General features: G+C 39.6%; 1 protein-coding gene and 1 pseudogene across 2 annotated transcripts in view; one reads left to right on the forward strand and one right to left on the reverse strand.

Annotated features, from left to right (window-relative positions):
* Window positions 1-24,926, reverse strand: part of LRRC1 (leucine rich repeat containing 1) — a 138,055-nt gene that overhangs the window by 66,744 nt on the left and 46,385 nt on the right. The gene's annotated exons all lie outside the window — the stretch shown is intronic.
* LOC119539919 lies at window positions 4,904-5,625 on the forward strand (annotated as a pseudogene).

The raw sequence follows: 24,926 nt of genomic DNA on the forward strand, positions 1-24,926 counted from the left end.
CTTTTTATTTGCTTCCCTACCTTTGTTTCCATGGTTGAGCTCTTGTGATTCTCCTGTTTTCTGGCCATTCCTTTCAAGTCTCTTTCTCAAATTTCTTTTCAACACTGTTTAATAATGGTGCTCCCCAAGTTTCTGCTTCTCTTCAGGCTGGCTCAGACAGGTTGATCCACGATAACAGCTTCATCCACTCTTTAGTAAGCTTTAGTTCCAGATATAAGATCATCTCCATAATACTAAACTCAATGACAACTGCTCTGTTGTCTTGCTTGACGTTTTCTACAGCACCAGTCAACAACGACAACCAATCCTCTGACTATTCTAAGAATCTTACAAGGGCCCCTCTTCCTGCTTTCCCTTACAGTGTTCCTCTGCATGCTCATTAGCCCATCCAATTCCATATTGTCTCCCTGAGTGACCTCATTTATACTCGCCTTTAGTGACTCTCAAACCAATGGAGATGCTAAAATTTCTCCTCTGAGCCTCAGATCCTTAAATTCAGCTGTCTAGTGAACACCACTTAGATATACCAAAGGCATCTAACCCTCCACAAACCAACAAATAAACTTACCTTTCCTTTCTCCTCAGACTTGATCCTTTCTTCAGTGTCTCCTGCCCCTCCTGTATCAGGAAGTGGGAGTTCATCTCAGATCCAGGCTTCTCACTCACCCACCCCCTCCACATCCAGCGAGCCACTTCCTTGTCATCCTCATGCCTGGTCCAGCATCTGTAGGCCTCCTGCTCTAGTGTCTTCAATCCTCTGGCTCCCCTCCCCCAGCCTCAACACCCCTAACACCCAACATGGATACCCCTGTCCCCACTACTCACCCCCTCTCCAGGCTGCCCTTAATTAACTTCATGCTCCCTGCTATAGCCAGGAAGATGTGTGAGCCACTCCCCTGCTTGAAAGTCTTTCCTAGCTCCCCACGGCTTTTAGGAAAAATCTTAGCTGAGCACACAGGTCCTTCATGATCTGACTACCGTCTACCCTGATAACTTTATCTTTTAACATGTATTCCAGGAATATCTTGCATTTCCCCAAATGCATCACTCTATTTCACATCTTCCTACACACATGCACACACATGCTATTTCATCTGTCCTGAAATGTCCTTTCAGTAGTCACTGACTCTACTTGCTACTTGTTTCTCAGAGCTCTCCCAGGAAGCCTTCTTGATACTCCTTTCTTCCCAAGAAATGATGGAGCACCCTGCCTCCTCCCTATGCTCTTTCAGGCACACCTCTGAGATAGGGCTTTCAACACTGAACTGTCCTCACAGATGGACTTGGTCTTTCTATGCCTCTACCCTAAATCCCTTGAGAGCAATGGCCAAAATGACTTTCCATCTCTAGCTCCTGGTGCAGAACTCAAATATGTAGTGTTTGTTAAATATTCAAGAAATGAATAAAACTCATTCTAAAAATCTGTTCCTGCCCCTATGTTCCCTATTTCATTCTAGCCAACACTTCACTAGTACTTTCCTGTGCTCTGCATAATGAAACATTCTGCCTTTGCTTAGAACATTTCTTTGAATTTATCTCTTCCCATTTTGGAGCCCTAAGGAAGAACAGAACAGTTGCTAACACAGGAAAGAGATTTGGGAGATAAGAATGAACTTGAATGGCAGGGGGAAGGAGGTCCAGGAGCCTAAAGCATCTGCTTAAAAAAGTTGCCTCTGAGCTAAAGGGAAGAAATTTCCTTGACATGCTCCAACTGGTCAACCCTGAAGGCTGACTAGACCATGACCGAAACCCAAAGCAGAGACCCTGGTCTAGAGGAAAAGCAGAGATAAGTAACCTTTACCCTCAAATTACCAACATGCACAGCCCCTGAAAAGAGCAAGGCTCTAAAAGGTGTGATGAGTGGGTGGGAGAGCTGCTGAGGGACTTCTGAAAGCAAAAGTGCTCCCTGTGATGGTAATAAAGTACATTTTCCATGATATTTGACTCAATTTATGGCTAACTTCAAACTGCCCCAAGTCCTTACCATGCTGCATCCCCTCAGTTCCTAGCCAGTGAGACAGACAAACTCAATGCAGATAACACCTCCAGGTTTGATGAGGAACACCAATGACTCACTCAGTTCCCTTGAGCGCTTGCTGTCTTAGTTTTGGCCTCTGTCGAGAGATACCAGTCCCCTCAGTCCCTCCAGTGTCACTTGGGTTTCCCACAGGCTCTGGGCTATCTTTTGTTTTGGAAGTGTGTCAGGTTATTGGCACTCAGCCCTCCTAGTTTCTTCTAATTTTCTCAGACCCACTTGTTCATCTTGACCTAGCACTTGACAGCCTCACTGACCGGAAGAAAGCCTATTCTTTAACATTTGCAACACCATCAAACAAAGGGTGAACAATAAAGTTAAATACTTCAAGGCGTCAACTATTAATGTGTATGGTACTTCTACCAAGTACCTTCACAAAACACATGTTAGATAAACATAGAACTGATTGTTTTGTGGTGCCTTAAAAGAAAGTTGGAAATCTATGCTTGTTCTGCTTCTGCTAACATTCTTTCTGTATGTACCTCTGTACATGGCCTCAAGGGGTTATTGTGTCTCCCAGACTTATTTCAACACAAAAATCTTAAATCAGATAACAACTTCTAAACTGCTTACTTATCTCTTTCTTCATTCCTTCTGGTTGGCTGATAACTTAGGGGAAATGAAATTTCCTGGTCTTGTCCTACACCAATCTTACCTTTGAAATCTGTAGTTTCCTATTGGTGTTAAAGTTAAGCATCTCTTTCATATATTCTCCAGAAAGACTAAAAGGCAAGTGTTACTGATTAATCTGTCTTTAAAAAAAACATAAGAGTTTAATAATAAGTGCAAATAATGGCACAGGAAACACTCACAACCTACGAAAAGACCAAGACAGAAGTATCTATTTACTGCATGATGCCAATTTTGTGGAACAGGTAATGAAAAAGAAAAAAAAATTTCAATAAAATATATTAAAACATTAATGACGATTATATCTGAGTAGTGATATATAAATTTTTTACTTGGTGGGGAAGAATTGTGATTCTGGAATCAACAAACCTAGGATTGGATACCAGCTCTACTACACACCAGTCATGTTACTAAAGGCAAAGTTTTTTATATGATATTCAATTTTCTCATCTGTAAAAAGGGGATGCAAGCTTACTTCTTGGAGGAGATGATGTGTGGATAAAAATGAGACAATACACATGAAGCGCTTAGCCTTAGTCTGGTACACAAACAAAAAGCACCCAAAAAAATATTTTAATGATGAAGATTCACATGGTTTTCTTTGTTTCCCATTAATGTTTCTTTATGCTTCACTATTGTTAATTCTCAGCAATGAGGACATACTTTAAAAGTTAACCTGGAAAAGAAATGACCTTAATAATCCATTTCTCTACCCTTCTTAAGGTGCTCCTCTTAGTCTTTTCAGGGATGGGTCAAATGAAATTCACAGTACCAGTAGGAAGTAAACGGAAACGCGCTGAATTAATGCTACTCTAGCTGCAAAGAAGAGGGAAGCTCTTTGGCTAGCTGAGGCAGAGCTTCAGTGAGAGGAACTTTGGAGGGTTAATCGAATGAGAGTCATCCAGTTGCAGGTCAGTGACAGTCTGCCTAGAGAAGATAAGGCTATGGAAATATGTGCCACCATAAGAAAACTCATGTGGGTTTGAGTGATCAATCTGAATTCCAATGGAATGAGGTACTGATGTAACATGTTAGCATATACCACCACAACGACCACCACCACCACTCCCGCCCTTAGCATCCGTTTCAGAGAATTAAATAGCCCATCACAGTACTTGACTTTTACCTCTTTCAAAGGTAAAAATACATAATTATTTTTTTACTTTCCTTGTTTAGACTTCTGGCAGTCCACCAATCCTTTGCTGCAACAACACAACAATTAACTCAGAAGTGTTACATCCGAACTTGTTGAGAAATCCTTGCTATCTTTCACAGGATTATGCCTTGTTTCTAGCCATAAAAGACTGACGAACTGCCTCTTAGGCTGGGCCACTTCCACAGATGTTTGAGTTTACTCACTTTATAGATTTTTATAAGTTTAAATGTCTTAGGATGACTTTTCCTATTTTTATCTCTAAATTCAGAGGGCACCTAGTCATGACATTGTCTATATCCCTTTTCTGGAAATAAAATAAAACTATCAGCTTACATTTATCATCTTCAGTATGTATAAGAAGTAATAAGTTTTGCTCCTCTTGGGTTCCTTATTTCAGCTCCACCACTAACTAGTAGTTAAGATTTGGGAAACATCACCACTTCTTCAAGTCTGTTTCCTTATCTGTCTAACTGAGATTAGTTTGTGGATTAGGTAAGATGGTACATGTGATAAAAGAACACTCCGCCTGGCATAGGGGGCACAGTGCCTAGAAGTCACCTTAGGGCAGAAACCTGCTCCCCTGAATTCTCAGTCCCTCACACCTGCTTCCGACCTCACCCCAAAGCCCTCATTCTGACCTTCATGCCCCAAAATGAAAGATGATGATGACAGGAGCAACTACAGCAGCTGAGTGTTCCTGACATACTAGGCACTGCTCTAGGCCGTTTACATACACAGCCTCGTTTAAGAGTCACAAAACCTCTATGAGGTAGGTGTTGTTATAATCTTCATTTTACACAAAAAGAAACTGAGGTGCAGCAAAATTAAATAACTTGTTCAAGCTGGGCGCCTGAGGTGCGGAGGCACTGGGGGTGGGAGATGGTGGCAGCATGGCGGCTGGGTAGGAGCCATCCAACCCTCCTCTTCCTCACTGTCACTGCCGCTGGGATCCTTTAGCTGTGTGTGTTAGTTGTAAGCCCGTCGCCCGCCAGTCCTCGGGTCCACTGGTTCTCCCTTGCGCAGCCACTGCCGGCCCTGAGGGTCGGCGGCCAGGTAACCCCGCCGGCCTGCGGACCAGGACCATGGAGGACGTGAAGCTGGAGATCCCCACCCTCCCACAGTGCAAAGAAGACACCGAAGAATGGACCTATCCTATTGGAAGAGAAATGCAGGAAATTTCACCCGGATTGTTTTCAGGCCCATATCCTTCTGCTATGAAAAGCAAGGTATGAACTTTAGGTTAGGTTCACTAAGAAACTTTATTAGCCAACTTTTATGGGCTACCTATACTACAGAAAAATGGAATAACCCGTATAATTAGCATAAGACAAGAAATATTGAAGGAAACTTTATTAAACTAAACTTTCAGCAATTATTTAGACATTTAGTCTTGGATATTGCAGATAATCTAGTTGAAAATCTATTTTTTTTTCCCCTGACTAAAGAATTTATTCGTGGGAGCTTACAAACTGGAGGAAAAATTCTTGTCCATGAAAATATAGGGATCTCCAGGAGTGCTGCCTTTATTATTGCATACATTATAGAAACATTTGGAATGAAATAGAGAGTTGCATGTGCTTATGTTCCAGAAAGAAGATTTTGTATCAATCCTAATGCTGGTTTCATCCATCAACTTCAAGAACGTGAAGCCCTCTACCTAGCAAAATTAGCAATAGAGATGACGTCACCACTACAAACAGAAAGGTCATTATTTGTCCATTCTGGTACACACAGTTAGAAGAGAACCCATGAAGAAGATGACAATTTTGGAAACATGTAAGTGGTGACTGCCCAGAATGGCTGACTCAAGAGCAACATTATAGAAGATGTGAATTTCTATTTGGGGAGGAGAAAAAAATACTAGAGCCAATAATAACGTAAAATGGAATGAAAAAAAAAAGTAGTTTCTTTTCAATTATATGTTGCTTCTAAACATGTTTCTCTGTAACTTGTTGGGCAACATTTTAAGATGTTGGACTTCTGCAATAGATGGCACTGATGGTTTCACTCCTTTCTGGGTTTTTTGTTTTTGTTTTTCACTTTGGTTTTATTATAAACCAAGAATTCTGGACTTGCAAAGAGGTATTATTGCAATAATACACTTTTCATACTTGAAATTTATTTGTATGATATAAAGTTATTGCTTTAAACAAAACGCAAGTTAGAGGAGATCTGTTTATAAAATTTGGGTAATTTATAACAAAATAGTTTACTAAAGTTTGCTAACAATTCATTTTATGTTACATATATTATATTTAAAAAATAATTTTACATTTCAGTTTTATGATAGAGTCTCTTACAGAAACATTAACAAAATGAAGGATATGTCACATTTCTTTTTTAGTATAATTCAATACCTTAATTGTCCTTTTATTTTTCTGAGCTCTTCTTGATCCTTCATTAATAGTCTTTTAATCATGTAATTAGCTAATTTTCCTTACTTTAACATGATCCAGCTACTGCTTCCTTTCCTGTAACCTTCCTAATTTGTTTATTCCATTAAAAAAAACTTTAATGAACAAAAGATGATACTTTACTTTATAGCATCAGATTCTCCCCCAAAAAGGATAGCATTAGAAGTTTCAAGTGACTTCCCTTTTTTGCATTACTTACTATGGATTCTTTTGAGAATCTTTTTGTTTTTGTTTTTGTTTTGTCTGAAATGGTTCTAAATAGAATATACCAGTGTAGCACTATTGGCTTTTTCCCCTTATTTGAAACCCAAAAAAGAAAAGTGGCTTGCATCATTTAAAAAATAAAAAGATAAATCCTGACCTCCAAAATTAATATATAGAACAGTGAAAAGTAAGATTAATGTTTTCTGTAATTTGTTTTTTAAACCACAAATTAGTTTAAATTAAAAAATTAAGGTTTGAAGAGACCTTAGTAAATTTGGAACGTGTTCATTTTATGTTATCTTAATGATTCTGTGAGATTGTTCCAGCCTTGATAGAAGCTTTTCTCTGAAAATGCATTTACTAGGGAAAGTGACTGGTGGGAGACCTTATTGTTTTTAATTAGCTTTTTAATAAGTTCTTTAAATTGAGTTAATCCAAATTTCCCCCATAATTTAAATTAGCAAAGTCACTTTATGAATCCTTGGTTCTTCATGTTTTTACTTATATGAATAAGAATTGTTTTAAGAAAAACATTTACGATTTTAATATGTGATGGGAGGGAGGAAAGGAGTTGTTTTTAACTTTGTATAGTTGACGACTTTAGGGTAGCACAAACAAAACTCCTTTTTATTTCACTTTTCTCAGTCCTCTCTTGAGGTGCTTTATTGATGGGGACGATTTCTATACATTCCCTTGATACCAAGAGGTACTATGCAAGGTAACCTATTACACCAAGTTACTTGCTTTGCTTTCCTATGATGTAATAATATAGTAAAAGCTATTTTATCCAGCATGGTGAAAGAGTAGAAATGGATTAAAATGCTTTGTTAATTAAGAGTTAATTCTTGTTAACCCAGGTGATATTCTTCTGATTCCTTTCCCTTCCCCCATTCTACCATCCTGAAAACAGCACAGCATTAATTCCATTGTGGTCAAATATTCTGTTGTGTGATTAGGTCATTTGGTGTGGTGATCTAGCGGAGTCAAGATTTGCATTGGGTGTTCAGAAATTCCAGTTAGCAAAGTGCCAGATAACATGCCTTCCGGTATATAGATTACTTATTAGATAGGTCAGCAAAGATCTCTCTTGCAATTGAATAATCTCTGACGCTTCATTCTGCAAAGAATCTTCATAATTGTAAATTCAGGTTTTAAAAATGAGGCAGTGGAAGAGAACCTAAGATGGCAGCTAGGTGAGACAGGGCAAAAAAACACATCTGTGAAAAATGCTATATAAAAACCAGAAAGTGACCCAGCAATGCACCAACTGGACAAGGTCTGCTAAAACCACAGGGACCGCGCACTTGGTGAAACCGGGAGTCTGCATTCTGCAACGAGTGAATAAGCTGGCTGAAAGTCCCGCGGCCGCGCTACAGTGTGGGGAAACCAGGGGTTGGCGTTTGGAGATGGACTAGTTCTTCGTAAAACAAACAAACAAACAAACAAACAAAAAAACCAGGAGCGGCTGCAGTTATGACAGTGAGAACAGTGCAGCGAAGCACAGCAGGAGCGGGCTGTGCCAACCTCTCGGTGCCTGGCGTGAAGGATAGCCCGCTGCTGATTGCCTCAGAGCCAGGGGGGCAGAAGGGAGAGCCAAAGGGAGAAAGAAACCGTGCTGTCTGCAGCCAGCTCCCCAGCGTGCTGGTGACACTCCTGCCCAGGGCCGGACCCACAGCCCAGAGCCGCGCCAGGAAACCCAGTGTGATGGGGAGTGTATCCCATGGCACCATGCACACGCCACAGTATCGGCCATGGACAGTGGCCTTGGGTGCATACACAGCTAGTTGTCCCGGAGCTGGGAAGGCGGAGCTGTGCGAAGGGGGGAGGGGGGATTGAGACGCCCCATTCAGCCATTTTTGCATCAGGCTGGGAACGCCCGTGCACGGCCCGGCGGCCCAGGGCTTCCCTTGAGGGATGGCGTGCACTTGTGACGTAGCACAGCCTTCCCTCAGCAGAGGTCCTGGAAGATCACAGCTGAGAAGGGGGGCGCACTCGGAAATCCCAGAGACCCTACCTCAATGCCGTGGACTTGTGGGTCAGCGGCAGAAAAAATCCGTGGCACGACTGAAATGAAGGCTTAAACTCTTGGAATAGCCTTGAATCTCCAGGAACACCTGGGAGGTTTGAATATTAAAGCTGCCCTGCCTCCCTAACCACCCAGACCCACGGCCCACAATCAGGGCGGACGGCACCAACAACACACCCAAACTGAGTGTACCAACTGAACCCCACAAGAATCATTTCCCCACACACCACAAAGACAAAGTTGAGGAGAACTGACTTGAGGGGAATAAGTGACTAGCAGACGTCGTCCACTGGTTAGTTAGAAAAGTGAAAACCACCAAGTTGTAGATAGGAAAAATTAGATTGGTAGTTTTTATAACTTGAAAGAACTCTATCAAGCAAAGCAAATGCCAAGAGGCCAAAAACAACAAAAAATCTTAAAGCATATAATAAAACCAGACGACATGGAGAACCCAATCCCAAATATCCAAATCAAACAATCGGAAGAGACACAGTACTCAGCGCAATTAATCAAAGAACTACACTCAAAGAATGAGAGCATGGCACAGGATATAAAGGACATAAAGAAGACCCTAGAAGAGCATAAAGAAGACATTGCAAGAGTAAATAAAAAAACAGAAGATCTTCTGGAAATAAATTGTTGGCCAAATTAAAAAGACTCTGGATACTCATAACACAAGATTAGAGGAAGCTGAACAATGACTCAGTGTCCTAGAGGACCACAAAACAGAAAATGAAAGAACAAAAGAAAGAATGGAGAAAAAAATTGAAAAAATATAAATGGATCTCAGGGATATGACAGATAAAACAAAACGTCCAAATTTAAGACTCATTGGTGTCCCAGAAGGGAAAGAGAAGGGTAAAGGTCTAGAAAGAGTATTCAAAGAAATTGTCAGGGAAAACTTCCCAAACCTTCCACACAATATAAATACACAAAGCATAAATGCCCAGCGAACTCCAAATAGAATAAATCCAAACAGACCGACTCCAAAACGTATTCTGATCAAACTGTCAAATACTGAAGAGAAGGAGCAAGTTCTGAAAGCAGCAAGAGAAAAGCAATTCACCACATACAAAGGAAACAACAAAAGACTAAGTAGTGACTACTCAGCAGCCACCATGGAGGTGAGAAGGCAGTGGCATGACATATTTAAAATTCTGAAAGAGAAAAATTTCCAACCAAGAATATTTTATCCAGCAAAGCTCTCCTTCAAATTTGAGGGACAGCTTAAATTTTTCACAAACAAATGCTGAGAGAGTTTGCCAATAAAAGACCTGCCCTACTTCAGATACTAAAGGGAACCCTACTGACAGAGAAACAAAGAAAGGAAAGAGAGATATAGAGAATTTTAACAGACATATATAGAACCTTACATCCCAAATCACCAGGACACCCATTTTTCTCTAGTGATCATGGATCTTTCTCCAGAACAGACCATATGCTGGGACATAAAACAAGCCTCAATAAATTAAGAAAAAAAAAACAAACAAAAAAAAAAACAGTTGAATATATTCAAAGGACATTCTCTGACCACAATGGAAAACAAATAGAAGTCAATAATTTTTGCTTTGTAACTCCACTATTTACTTCCTACAGGATATAAAATACATAAACTTTAATGACAAATCAGTGGTTTTGGACTCAATGTAAAGTATGTAATTTTTGACAAGAACTATATAAAGGCGGGGGAATGGAGGAGTATAGGAACATAGTTTACATGTCCTATTGAAGTTAAGTGAGTAAAAAGAAAACCAAGATTGTTATCGATTTAAGAGGCTAAATTTAAGCCCCACAGTAAACACAAAGAAATTACCAGAGAATATGACCATAGAGATGAAAAGTCGAGTATAGGTTACAAGAAGTGGGAGAAGGGACAATGGGGAGTTAAGAAATGAGTGTAGGGTTGCTGTTTGAGGTGAAGGGAAATTTCTAGTAATGGATGGTGGGAAGGTGATAGCATTACAACATTCTAAATGTGATTAATCCCACTAATGGAATGCTAGGGAGGGGGTGGAATGGGAAGATTTAGGCTGTATATATGTTTTCACAATTGGGGAAAAAAAAAAAAAAAAGACAGTCTAAATAGATGACAACTGAATGCCAAGGATGATCCTGGATGGGATCTGAGGATGGAGGACAGGAGGCTTAAAGGGACACAGTTGGGACATAAGAAAAAAAAAAAAAGGAAATACAGAATGTAAGCTTTGTATCAATGTTGAATTTCTCGAACTTCTTAGCTGCGCTTAATGGGATTGCATAAAAGAATGTTCCTGTTCATGGGAATTGTATATGTGAATTACAGTGTTTGTTCAAGGATGTGTGCAGCTTCCTCTCATATGTTCAGAAGACACAGCAATAGATGATGGATGACAGATAGGAAGGGAGGGAGGGAAAGAAAGAAACGGCAGTGTGACGGCATGTTAAAGCTGCTGGATTGGGGTGTCGGGGGAGGGGGGGTCAGAGTATGCTGTGTATGGGGTTTGTATTGTTTTGGCAACTGTTCTGTAACTTTGAATTTATTTCAAAATAAAAAATGAGGCAGTAAGGTTTTTTTTTTTTTTATTAGCTTCTTAAATACACATATCTGCTCTAGTAAGCTGGCCAAAAATACAGATTTGGTTATTGATATTAATTTATAACTGGTAATTTTCCACTTTTTCTAACCACTGTTAATTTTTATGATGTCACTAAAGTGCCTGCCCAGCACTGTTTATTAAAGACAATCTCTCAAAAACACTAGAAAAAGGACTGCCATCATCTCTGGTACAATATTAATGTGGACAAAGCATGGCGTTTATTATTTCTTTCATAGGAACATTGCAAGTTTGTTTTTTCTTGGGTTCACTTTTACGTAATGCCCAACTAGTTCTTCTGGTAGCTCATCCTATTCTTACTTCCCTTGGTTCCACTTCTGTGATTCCTTTATTTCCATTGATGTTTTGTAATAGTAAACTAAGATAAATTTAACCAATCATGATTTCCTAGAATATCTGATTAATTTATGTATAACAGAGCACCCAATCAAATATGTAATCTGGTCACAGAACTTAAAGTGAAATTGTGTCAAACCATACAAAAACTGCATTGTTAATGCCTATTTTCGAAAGTAGGAAATAATTTATTGAAAATATTCAAACTGGAATGGCAGTATATGTACCTTTTAATTTCAGTCAATTGGTTCATGTTAATTTCTTATCTATTAGATGTTTCAACAGCAGTTACCTTTGTTTATTGGTATCTATTCTGGTGGAAATGTTAAACAGTGATAGTTTTGCTATACCAACTCAACCACTTAACTTTTTGAGCTGAGTATTGGTGGCCGGGCCGGGGGGAGGGGGGGGGCTGTTTTTGCTTCATCTAATTTTAGAATGTCAAAAAATGTTTAGAACGTCCCTTTTAAGAAAATATAAGGTTTCTAAATGTCTTATTACCATGGTAATTCAAATGAATTAGAAGTATTTAACTGCAGTCTTGAATTACACAGTTGGGATGTATATATCAGGATCTCAACTTGATGCAAAGTAAATGAGCAGTTATCTGGCAGATTTTTTCTTTAATAACTAGTTTAATTCATAATTCCATAACAAACTTCAATATTTACTTTACATTTGTGCATTCATCAGTTCCCCAATTAAGAAATGATAGGAAGTATCTGATAATTACTATAAGATTTTATTTTTTTTTATTGATTAGAAAAAATAAGTTTCTAGGGTCTCCAAATGCTGGATTTTTTGTCCCACCCATCCATGGCAGCTAAAAAAAAAAAAAAGAAAGAAAAAGAGAAAGAAAAAGAAAAAGGAAAGAAAAATCACTCAAAATACCCAGGTTTACATATTAGCTTCCTCTCAAAGGGAGTTGTCATACCTCACAGTTCAAAGTATTTTCTATAGATCAGTAACATTATACTAACATGTAGTTGCAATTTACTATGTAACAAAAATGATTCAAGAAGCAAAATAACCTACAGTGTCTATTTATCTTCGTATAGGCAACTGCTTAATTTACTCTTTTAACAAACATTTGTACTTGGATAAAATGCTTATGTGTATACAGGAATTGTTACAGTGCAAAATGCTGCTAGCCCAGGCACAAAGTATTAAAATTACTTTATGAAAATAATAATAATAATAACTTGTCCAAAGTGGTGACTCCAGCTTGAAAACCTCTAATGACCCCATATTGCTTACAGCAAGTGCTTCAAGGATTCTTCACCAAAAGACTCTACTTTAAAATATTTTTTAAACTAACTTTTTAAAAATTCAAATTTAAAAAAAACACCACACATGCTTGCAAAGGTTTTCATGCTATTAAATATTAACAAGTCAGCGGCCATCAATCATGTTAATCAATGCTTAGATTTCATGCATTTTTGTGCAGGTGTGGGAGGGAAGCTTGCCCTGTTTGTATGATCATACATTTGAATTTCCTATAAATATGTCACTCACTGGAAGGTTGTGAGCTCTGGAGTGCTTTGGGATCATGTGTGTGTGCACATGTATGTGTGTTTACTAGGTTTGCATATGATCAGTGACAAACCATACAATTCCAGCATTCAATTAAATGCCAGGTGTGGCAGGTGCTGTTAATGATCACCAACAGCCATGTTTCTCCTCCGCATTTCCTAGCTCCTTTCAGTTAAATTGTTGACATAAAATTGGCCAATATATCAGGGATGAAAATGTTGTTCACCACTTCTTGGCATGGCCCATAAAAATCTCCGCATGCACAATCCTCCATTTTCTTCCCCTCCAACAAGTTGAAGGAAGATGTGGCCTCACAAGAAGAAATAAGCCTGAATCCTCGAATGACTGTGTGGAGCACAGCCTCTCACCACTCGCCTTCCCATATCCCACTCCCACCCACCACCCAGTCCCCCCTCCCACAAACACACACACTAGACTGTAAGTTGAGCAGTAATAAAATGGCTCATTGTGCTGAGCTGCTGAGATTTTGGTGGGGTTGTTTTTTGTTTTTTGGTAATCTATCCTGACCAACACACAGAGCTTAGCGTTTTACCTGGCAGAGCATACTCTTTACAGCTCATTTGTCAGTTCTACAATAAAAGAGAAGGAATCTCATGTCAACACATATAGTTTCAATTCTTACATTACATGTGGGGTGCTTTTTCTTCAAATTTTTTTTTTTTTTTTTTTGATGAGCCTTAAAATTGTCAGTGAATATCTAACAAGTACTGAAATATTTGCATTTAGTGATACTATTAACCCCATAAATGTATAACAAACATTTGAAAATAATTTCTAACAAATAACAATGACAACCCTGCTGAGGAATCTACTTACTGACTCCCTCCAAATTTGCAACTAAAATATAAGAATTGTTCAAGATTGCCAGTGATTTCAACTTCAAATAAAAAAATGCTCCACTATTCCTCTTTCAAACCCCTTTAAATCAGTTACTTTGAAAAATATCTCTGAGACAATAAGGAATGCTATATAATCCTCTCCCAAAGCAAGAACAAAATAGCTACAACAAAAACCTTTTAGCAACTACTTATCTGCATGAGTCTGTATTTTTACAACAGGAGGCAACCAAACTAATTTACAGAAATAAATCAGAGACATAGACAGGTATATACATAGTTTTTTATGCATATACCTTGGTTTTAATTTTATTGTGTTTAACAAAAGAGCCACATTATTCCTATCATCAAAACTTATAAAAAATTAATTATAAATTTCACTTATAAGATTTATACCAATAAAATGATATCTTTATTTTATTGCTAAACAAATAATGCTTTATTTCTCTATTTTACATACCACACCACAGTGCCAGACACATTACAGACACTCAATAAATACAGAATGAAAACTTACATTTCAGGAAATGGTTATGCTGTTAAAAGGAAATATCTGAAAACCACTTGCTTAGATATTGAGGTACACACTCCTATGCACAGTGTCAAAGTCACAAAACAACTGGATCCCCAGCCTGTTTGCAGCCAACCTCCCTCCTGCATGCACCAACTATTGCTTCTTGCCTCAAAACCTCAGCATCTGACATCATACCATTCCCAAGTCTTCCCCTGCTTCTCTAAGAAATCTCAAAGCAAAAGGTAGCCGCCCTGTAACACTTTCCCTGATGGCCTTCTCACACCTCTCTTCTTGCCCCAGAGCATTTTATTTATACCATATTATAAATCATTAATGTGTAGTTTCTTTTATTTGTCTGTTGTGTCTATAGATTCATCTACCTACGGACAAGAAAAATTGTGCAGTCTTATACATACTTGGTGCTCAATACATGCTGCCTGGAGTAAAAATAATAATAATTATGGGCTACAGTTGATAACTATAAGCATTTTTTTTTTAAAAGCCAGGGCCAAAAGATTTTCAAACTGAAAATAATTCAGAATCATAATTTTCATTATTGGCTTTGAGCATACGTGTTGGTTGGACTGAGGACTAATTCAACACTTGAAAAGCCAACTTAAAATCAAATTAGTGCTATACAATGATCTTCAAACTGCAGTTCTTAGTACTGCACCTCAATCCCTTTCTCTTCAACTGCATCTTCCCTTTCCACGATTTGTCTTTTCTAGCCTAATAAGCTCAGAGCACTGTTTGCAGTGGTAGGAGCAGTTTGCTGTTAACATCCTGAAAAAAAGATGCCAGCCACTGTTTGAAGAGAGCTTTCAGCTGCCTTCAGGCTCATCATCATGGGCTCAAGCCAGATACACATGACAAAGTAGGTGACCTCAAAATCAAAATGAAGCCATGTGACCACTCATTTTCAAACCCTTTTAGAGCTGGAAACTATCAACCCAGTACCCAAATAAATTTCCTAATTAAAAGGCAAGCAGAAATTTTCATCCCAATATGTTGGGGTTTTGTTTTATTTCAGGAGAAATCACTGCATTATTTTTACTTCTTTAACTTGGTCTACTCTTTGTAAATCCACCATTGTTTTGGGAAGTTCAGCATCTAGCAAGAGCATAACATGTAAAGACTGAGTGAATGAATGGATTCAGGAGGGATGGAGGCTGGGGAAAGACAAGGAGCTACTTAAAATAGACAAAAGCAGGTTAAAAGTTCAATTACTGAAGTATTTAGAAAACCTCAGACTAAATGAAGAGCTTGGCCTAAAAAAGTGTATTCGGAGAAGGTGTTTCTCTCAAACTCAGAGTACCATCTCTACTACAGACTTAATTTAAAAAAAAAAGAAAAAGAAAAAGAAAAATGGAAGAGAGGGAGAGGGAGGAAGGAAGGAAGAAAAATATATAAACCTACAACTTATTCAGTATAGTCACAACTTTTCGGGTAACAGCATATTAACAATATTAACATAATAAAGAAAACAAACAACAGTTTATTCATCTATATATATGTTTTAGCAAATCAAGTGTGAAGTGAGAAACCCAGGGAGACCCTTATAGATAGGAGCAAAAAAAAAAAAAGCAAAAGGTGTAAAATATGCTCATCAGGAAGGATCCACCTGTAAAGTTAATCTCAACTTTTTCAGAATTTACAATGGCTTCCACATACCTTCATTTAAACAGTACTCCCTGGGTGTGGGGGTGGGTGGGTAAGTGGAGCTGTAGCATGGAAAGAAAGCATCACTGAAGTCCAATTTGTTTCCACCTCCACTTTAAAAATAATTACTATCATCTGGCATTAAAATGTGATTTCTACCTTAACCCCTCTTCCTAACAAAAGAGAAGGTAAAAGTTAAGACATAATAGGAAAGCAGGAACACTTGCAAAGGCAACAAAGCAAGCTCTGGGGTGGATATTTATCACCTAGTTCTCCAACTGGTAAGGTAAAGGAGCAAGCACAAGGGCACACTTCCCTTCACTGGACGTCTCCTGTAATATTTCAACATTGACAGTGACAAAAACTTCTCTTAGTGTAATATTAAGTCCAGTGTGTTAAACAGGGTGCTAAACTTGGGCCTCGGTAAGGCAGCAAGAAAGGAGAGAACAATGGCTTGACTGTGGCAGCTCTCAAAGTCTCCATGGGTAAAAATTAGCTTTTGGCACACTTCTGGTGAGGGTGTATTACATGTGGATATATGTTACTATTACAAAACAAAATTTAAAAAGGCTGACTGTTCATAACCAAGTAGGAGGACTTCTAGGCATTCTGAATTTACTGCTTGCCAGAAGCAGCTTTTCTCAGAACACTCAGAGGCACCAAGACTTGATGTTAAAAGGTCATTTCAGTAGGCTTCAAGATTGGTTTTAGATTTTATTAAACTAACCCACAGCAACAAACCACAGGCGCTTATCATCGCCCCTTCGTTTAACAGAGGACAACTAACTCAAGCATTTAATCAAAGTCTAGTCTCTAGAAGAGAGTGGGATGATGACCCTGCTGGTGGACAGGCTGTCCATATACTGTGAAGTACTGCCTCGTCCTAGAGGTAAAACTATCTTCTATTTAATTTCTTGTTAACTCAAGTTTTCAAAATCATTTGCAGGGTGTGCAGTCCCTGTCCATGCTTGTTCTGTATGCAATATTACTTGCCCCTTAAAAGAAATAAACTCATAGACTTGGTGGCATGGTATGCTAATACCAACCAGCATTTCCTTAGCTTCCACCACCTTCAGAATTCTGGCCACACTGGTACATCACCTATCACCTTTATTATTTCCTCAGTCTTTTAAAGAAACATTTAAATTTGAATATGATTTATTTTCAAAGGAAGCAATTTTTTAAAAATAACTAACATGAATAGAAAACTATTAACACCAGAAACAGAAGATAAAAATAAACAATAAATACAATACTGTATAGTGTTATTAAATTCTATAGAAGGCACTACAAAAAGAATAAAATTGAAAAAAGGATAACTTTCTCACCCTGATTCAATATTAAAAATTGCTGTTTCACAGTACCATCTAAAATCATCTGTAGCAGCACTGGCGCTGTAAGCCTTACACTTGTGGAAAATCTGAACTAAATGGATAATGATATAGTCCTGTGATGTAAGTCAAATTACAGCATAGACTATAAAATTCAAATAACTAACCCTTGGGGCAGAATTCATGATGTATTAAGAAAGTCTGCCCTGGATTCTTGGATAGCAAGATACTACGATAGGGTAATACAGTCTCTCACATATCCAGAGGTCATCTTCCTCTAACTGCTAAAGAATCAGTAAGAGACAGACGTAACAGAGTCCAGGCAAAGTATGTGCATCTCACCACAGAAGATTGCTTCAAATCTTAATTCTAAGCCGCCCCCCACCCCCTTTTTTAGATGAAAATTTAATAGCATATTCAGATCACACACTCCAATCATCTTTCAGTCTACATTCAGGGTTTCTTTTTTTGTCAGATATATTTTAGTCACTTGCCTGATAAAAAAAAAATCATAATCCACCAAGTTAGGACTCGTCCCTCACCTCTCAGGGTATTTGTACAAGAAGCAGGGCCTTACGGAGCACCTGGTCCCATCCTTCACTGGGGGCTGTGAAACAAGCCCTAGCGCCTCGGGGGTGGTGGGGTGGGCTGCTGCCCAAAGCCCCAGGTCCGCTCTGCTGAACACACTGAGTCATTCCAGGGACTAAACCACACACGCTGGGCTAATGCCAAGCCTCTCTGCTCAGAAAAAATCCTCACAGCCTATATAAATCCAGAAGTATTTGCCCTCTTTCTCCCCAAGCAAACATATTCTTTTCTTATACTACATACAACTTCCTTGACTTTATGCCTGAAATATCAGAAAACAAGGCCACAAAAGTCAACATTAAGAGGCCCTGGCAGGTTTTTTTTTTGTTTTTTTTTTTTGGGTTTGTTTGTTTGTTTGCCTAAGAAATGAGCCTGTAACAACTTATCAGTTACATACTTTTTTAAAATTAAATTTAGTTTTATTGAGATATATTCACATACCATATAATCATCCATGGTGTACAATCAACTATTCACAGTACCATCATACAGTTATGCATCCATCACCCCAATCTATTTTTGAACATTTTCCTTATACCAGAAAGAATCAGAATAAAAATAAAAAATATAAGTAAAAAAGAACACCCAAATCATGCCCCCCATCCACCCTATTTTTCATTTCGTTTTTGTCCCCATTTTTCTACTCATCCATCCATACACTGGATAAAGGGAGTGCGATCCACAGGGTTTTCACAATCACACTGTCACCCATTGTAAGCTACATTGTTATACACTCATCTTCAAGAGTCAAGGCTACTGGTTTGGACTTCAATAGTTTCAGGTATTTACTTCTAGCTATTTCAATACATTAAAACCTAAAAAGTGTTATCTATATAGTTTGTAAGAATGTCCACCAGAAGAACCTCTCAACTCCATTTGAAGTCTCTCAGCCACTCAATCTTTATTTTCATTTCATTTCTGCATCCCCCTTTTGGTTAAGATGTTGTCAATCCCACGATGCTGGCCGGGTTCAGATTCATCCCAGGAGTCATATCCTGCATTGTCAGGGAGATTTATACCCCCGGGAGTAAGGTCCCACATAGTGGGGAGGGCAGTGAGTTCACCTGAGGAGGTGGCTTAGCTAGAGAGAGAGGGCCACATCGGAGCAACGAAGAGGCACTCAGGGGGAGACTCTTAGGCACAACTATAAGCAGATTTAGCCTCTCCTCTGCAGTAAGGAACTTCATAAGGGCAAGCCCCAAGATAGAGGGCTCGGCAGACCAAGCAGTCAGTCCTCAATGTTTGTGAGAACATTGGCAACAATCCAGGTGAGGGAGTCCAATACTTCCACATTTTCCCCCAGCTCCTCAGGGGGACCCTGCATATATATTTTTAGTCTCTGTCCAAATTACTTGGGATCAGTTACATACTTTTTTGAAGAGAAACATGAAACTTGTCTTTTCTCCCTCACTTGAGCAAGTGAGCATCAGGAAAGGTCTAATTTTGCTTCTGGAGTCAAGGCAACCTTAAGCCTAGGTCACCTCTAGCATGGGATCCTTTAACTAGGACTACCCTGAAGCTGTCTCACCTTCCACCTGGGGGTGGCAGAGGCTGAGTGAGCTTGTGCTCATAACCACGTGAAACTGTTAAAGGAATGCTGATAGCAGGCTTGGGGGAGGTGACAAAGATCTTGCTACTCTGTGTGATCTGTGGGCCAGCAGGGTTGGCTTCTCAGCAATGCAAAATTTCAGGCCTCATACCATTCCTACTGCATCAGAACCTGCATTTTTAACAAAATCCTCAGGTAATTCGGTTCCAAGTTTGGGAAGGACTGACCCAATGGACATTAGATGTATGCTACAAACACCCTGCCCTCCTCCTGCATGGTCAAAGCAATGCTCTCTGGAAAATCAGAAATTGAAGAAGCCAATAAAGGCCCCACCACAACAGTGGTCAGCCCTGCTTAAGGCCCTGCTATAACCCAGGGGCTGGGCAGGGACTCAAAGGAACAGCCTCTGATCAGAGAAGGGGCAGCATCAGCTGGGGCAATAAAGACCAGAGGCTCATACAAGCCTCCAGACACCAGCCCTAAACCTTACAAATGCCTGCATCTGCATAATGGAGAGGTCTCTCCACAGCCTCCCAGGCTACAGACTTTGTGATATTTATTTTCTTTGTCTACTATTTTATTTTATTTACCTACTCAGTTGTCTAGGAAATTCACAATAATGTGATTTCATCTGCAAAAATATGAGAGGAAGCACAGTGAGATTCTCCTGACCTGGAAACAGCCCAAGACATATTCCTGCTGGTTATAGTTAAAGGTGTCCTGTTCTGCTCTGTCATTTGTGCAGCTTTTTCAAGAGCTCAGAAAAAGCCCTGAACCTGATCATCCTCCATACTGTCCTCCCCTCATCCCCAACACCCCCCCACCCCACCCCCACCCACACACATCTTCATGCTACTGAGCCAGAGCAGAGCTCTGCCAATCAGGGGAAGGAGTGGTTAACTTCCTCTCAGCATTTCTGAAGTGCTGATAAGGAAGTGCCACCAAACTGCAACACCTACAGAAGGGAAGGCTGAAACTAAGGAAAGAAAAAAAGGGAAAACAGTAGGTATCCCAAGGAGAGGATATTTTTTTTTTTGATACTGGCTTCAGTGGAAGCTTGACTTCTTTAATGAACATGCTGGAAAATAAAAATGGACACATGGTAAGAGGCATGTAGCCCTTCTCTCAAGCTATGAATGTTTGAAAAGAATAGCCTGATGTGGGGCCTTGTGAAATTGGCAGCTGACAATGCAGACTTCCTACCGAGCATCCCATTACAGTCAATAACGGAACTAGAAACTTTCAAGCTCTATGTTTTCCCTCCTCTCAAAAAATTAAAGCCAAAACTTCTCTTTCTCAATTATCTCTGGACCTCTACTTTCCTTCCTAATGCCAGTTTCAAATAGCTATTTTATTTTTTTCAGACTTTATTATTTCACTGACCATTTTAGAGTAACTGCTTCCTTGCAGAAGTAATAGCCAGCCACTCTTTACAACTCAGACAACTGCTAATACCGGATAGACTTAGAGGCAAGTTCTGGCCAGGCCAGGCCAGGATGCCTGCCCCATCCCACTCTCCAGTCTACAGGAAGCTGTCCAACAACAACTTCCGTGCTGAGGGGCAAAGCTGTGCTCTTCGTGCTGCTTGCCACCCATCTCCCAGGGCAGTCAGTCTTTAGGGTGGCCAGCAACCTGTGGCTTATGGCCTATGGATGGCATCAAAACAGGAGCTGGGTCAATCATTCTTCATTTAGAAATTTGTCACTGGCAAACAGATGCTACAGCAGGGGCAAAAGTCATAAAGCACACAAAGAGAGGTCAACAATTTGAGTCGGGAGAAGCCACCACAAGCCAGTGCTAGAAGAGCAGGCTCAGCAAGGAGGGAAGAATAGAGTACCCACGAAGAGAGAAGCAGACATGTTCTAAGACAGTGGCAATAAAATCTCCAAGATGGTCTCAAATGCAAGCTCTGTGCCAATGCTTTTGGAATGTTCAGTTCCACCCTCATTCTTACTATCAAATCCTCCTTTCCTAAGGCCAATCTGGGTACCCTCTCACCATTACCACCACCCCCAAAAAAAAAAAAAAAAAAAAAAAAACCCAAAAAAACCAAAACTGTTTTCCAGTACCTTCAAAGCAAGCAAGAAATAATGCTCATGAAAAGTAAAATTAGACCCTATGTCAATAACACATACATTGGCCTAAAGATAGTTTCCAATGTATGAATTCTATAGATGACAGACCAATTTAAAATCTAGTAAAAGTGGGAAGAAAATCTTTTTTTGTCCTGCATGATTTCAATCAAGTACTGATTATCATTTGTGCTAGTTTGAAACTGTTATGGACCCCTGAAAAGCCATGTTATTTAATGCAATCTTGTGGGGCCAGACCTATTAGTCTGGATGAGGGTGTGATTGAATGTTTCCATGGAGATGTGACTCAATCACCTGTGGGCGATAACTCTGATTAAATTATTTCCATGGAGATAATTAGAGGAGGCGGGGCAAGATGGCGGCATAGAGAGGAGTGGAAGCTAAGTAGTCCCCTGGAACAACTACAAAAAACCAGAAACAACTAGTAAATAATCCAGAATAACTGCGGGGGGACAAACGAGACCATCCATTCATCATACATCAACCTGAATTGGGAGGAATGCCTGAGAACACAGCATAAAATCTGTAAGTAAAACCTGAGGATCCAAGTCGTGAGACCCCCTCCCCCATAGCCCGAGCTGCAAAGCCTCATGGTGCCAGAGAGAAGCTCTCTCCCACCAAGTGAATACAGCTCAGCTGAGCTCCAACTGGGGTTTTAAGTAGCGAGTGTGAACTGCTCACCACAGGTACACATCCCCAAAAAACAGACAGAGGCTTTGGGTGACAACTGACCTTGGAGAGCCAGAGGGTCGCCTTGGACTGGGTCTGAAGGGGACTATCTGTTTCTTTTTCGGCTCAGTGGAGAAAAGTCCCAGTCATTTTCAGTTTCCAGCGCTGTGACTCGGGGAAGGGTGGAGACAGCACAAGCAGAGAGGGAGACCATTGAAATGCTAATGACCTCCACCTGGGGGGTCTGTCTTCTCTAGGAGGAAAGGGGTGGGGCCCTTTCCATTCAGAACCAGAACCCAGAGCCTGGGGGAACACGGCCATACCTCCTCACACCAGTCAAGAATTATAGGCTAACAGGCATCACCTGCTGGGCAGAAAAGCACAGTGACCTGAGGCATCAAAGGGTGGAGCAATTTTCTAAGACACACCCTCAGGGAAACCAGATACTGAATATTTCTTCCCTCTGGGACCTGAGCCTGCTCTGGTCTGGGAAAACCTGATCTGGATAACCAAGGAAACCATGCCTAGACAACAGAAAATTACAACCTACACTAAGAAAAACAAAGTTATGGCCCAGTCAAAGGAACAAACATACACTTCAACTGAGATACAGGAATTTAAACAACTAATGCTAACTCAAATCAGAAAGTTTAGAGAAGATATTGCAAAAAAGATAGAGGCTGTAAAGGAAACACTGGGCATATATATGGCAGAAATCAAAAGGTCAAAAAAACAACTAGTAGAATCTATGGAAATGAAAGGCACAACACAAGAGATGAAAGACACAATGGAAACATACAACAGCAGATCTCAAGAGGCAGAAGAAAACACTCAGGAACTGGAGAACAAAACACCTGAAAGCCTACACGCAAAGGAGCAGATGGAGAAAAGAATGAAAAAATATGAGCAACGTCTCCAGGAACTCAAGGATGAAACAAAGTACAATAATGTACGTATCATTGGTGTCCTAGAAGGAGAAGAGAAGGGAAAGGGGGCAGAAGCAATAATAGAGGAAATAATTAATGAAAATTTTCCATCTCTTACGAAACACATAAAATTACAGCTCCAAGAAGTGCAGCATACTCCAAACAGAAGAGATCTGAATAGGCCTACGCCAAGATACTTAATAATCAGATTATCAAATGTCAAAGACAGAGAGAATCCTGAAAGCAGCAAGAGAAAAGCAATCCATTACATACAAAGGAAGCTTAATAAGACTATGTGCGGATCTCTCAGCAGAAACCATGGAGGCAAGAAGGAAGTGGTGTGATATATTTAACATACTGAAAGAGAAAAACCACCAACCAAGAATCCTATATCCAGCAAAGCTGTCCTTCAAATATGAGGGAGAGCTCAAAATATTTTCTGACAAACAGACAATGAGAGACTTTGTGAACAAGACACCTGCCCTACAGGAAATACTAAAGGGAGCACTACAGGGTGATAGAAGACAGGAGTACGTGGTTTGGAACACAATTTTGGGAGATGCTAGCACAACAATGTAAGTACACTGAACAAAGGCAACTATGAATATAGTTAAGAGAGGAAGGTGGGGAGCATGTGAGACACCACAAGAAAGGAGGAAAGATAACGACTGGGACTGTGTAACTTGGTGAAATCTAGAGTATTCAACAATTGTGATAAAATGTACAAATATGTTCTTTTATGAGGGAGAACAAGCAAATGTCAACCTTGCAAGGTGTTAAAAATGGGGAGGCATTGGGGGAGGGATGCAATCAGCATAAACTAGAGACTGTAACTAATAGAGTCATTGTATTATGCTTCCTTTAATGTAACAAAGGTGATATACCAAGGTAAATGCAGATAAGAGGGGGGAAAGGGGAGGCATGTTAGACACTTGACATTAGTGGTATTGTCTGATTCTTTATTCTACTTTGATTTAAGGTTATTTTTCCTTTTGCTGCTTCCTAGCTGTCATTTTTTTCCCTCTTTCTTTTGCCTCCCTACCTTCTTTGACTCTCCCTCCTGCCTTGTGGAAGAAATGTAGATGCCCTTATATAGATAGTGGTGAAGGTGGTGAACACATAAATGTATGACCATGCAGAGAACCATCGATTATTTACTTGCGATGGAATGTATGGTGAGTGAACAAAACCATATTAAAAAAAAATGGGTTGATGACAAAACCTCAAGGGCAATATACTGAGTGAAATAAGCCAGACACAGAAGGACAATTATTGCAGGGTCTCACTGATAGGAACTAATTATAATATGTAAACTCATAGACATGAAATATAAGGTACCAAGATATACAACAAGGCTTAAGAACAGGGAGTGGTTGCTTAGAATGAGCAGAATGTTCAACTAGGATGAACTTAAATGTTTGGAAATGAACAGAGGTGTCGGTAGTAAGATGTGAGAATAACTAACAGTGCTGAATGGTGCGTGAATGAGGTGGAAAGGGGAAGCTCAGAGTCACATATGTCACCAGAAGGAAAGTTGGAGGTCAAAAGATGGGAATGTGTAAAACTGAATCCTATGGTGGGCAATGTCCATGATCAACTGTACAAATACTAGAAATTGCTTCCATGAACCAGAACAAATGTATGACAATACAATTAGAAGTTAATAATAGAGGGGCATATAGGGAAGAACTATATACCTATTACAAACTATATACTACAGTTAGCAGTATTTCAACATTTTTTCATAAATAGTAACAAATTTACTATATCAATACTACAAGTCAATAATTGAGGGGGGTTGGTTAGGGATAG

Source organism: Choloepus didactylus, chromosome 7, assembly GCF_015220235.1.
Source record: "Choloepus didactylus isolate mChoDid1 chromosome 7, mChoDid1.pri, whole genome shotgun sequence".
NCBI classification, from domain to species: Eukaryota; Metazoa; Chordata; class Mammalia; order Pilosa; family Megalonychidae; genus Choloepus; species Choloepus didactylus.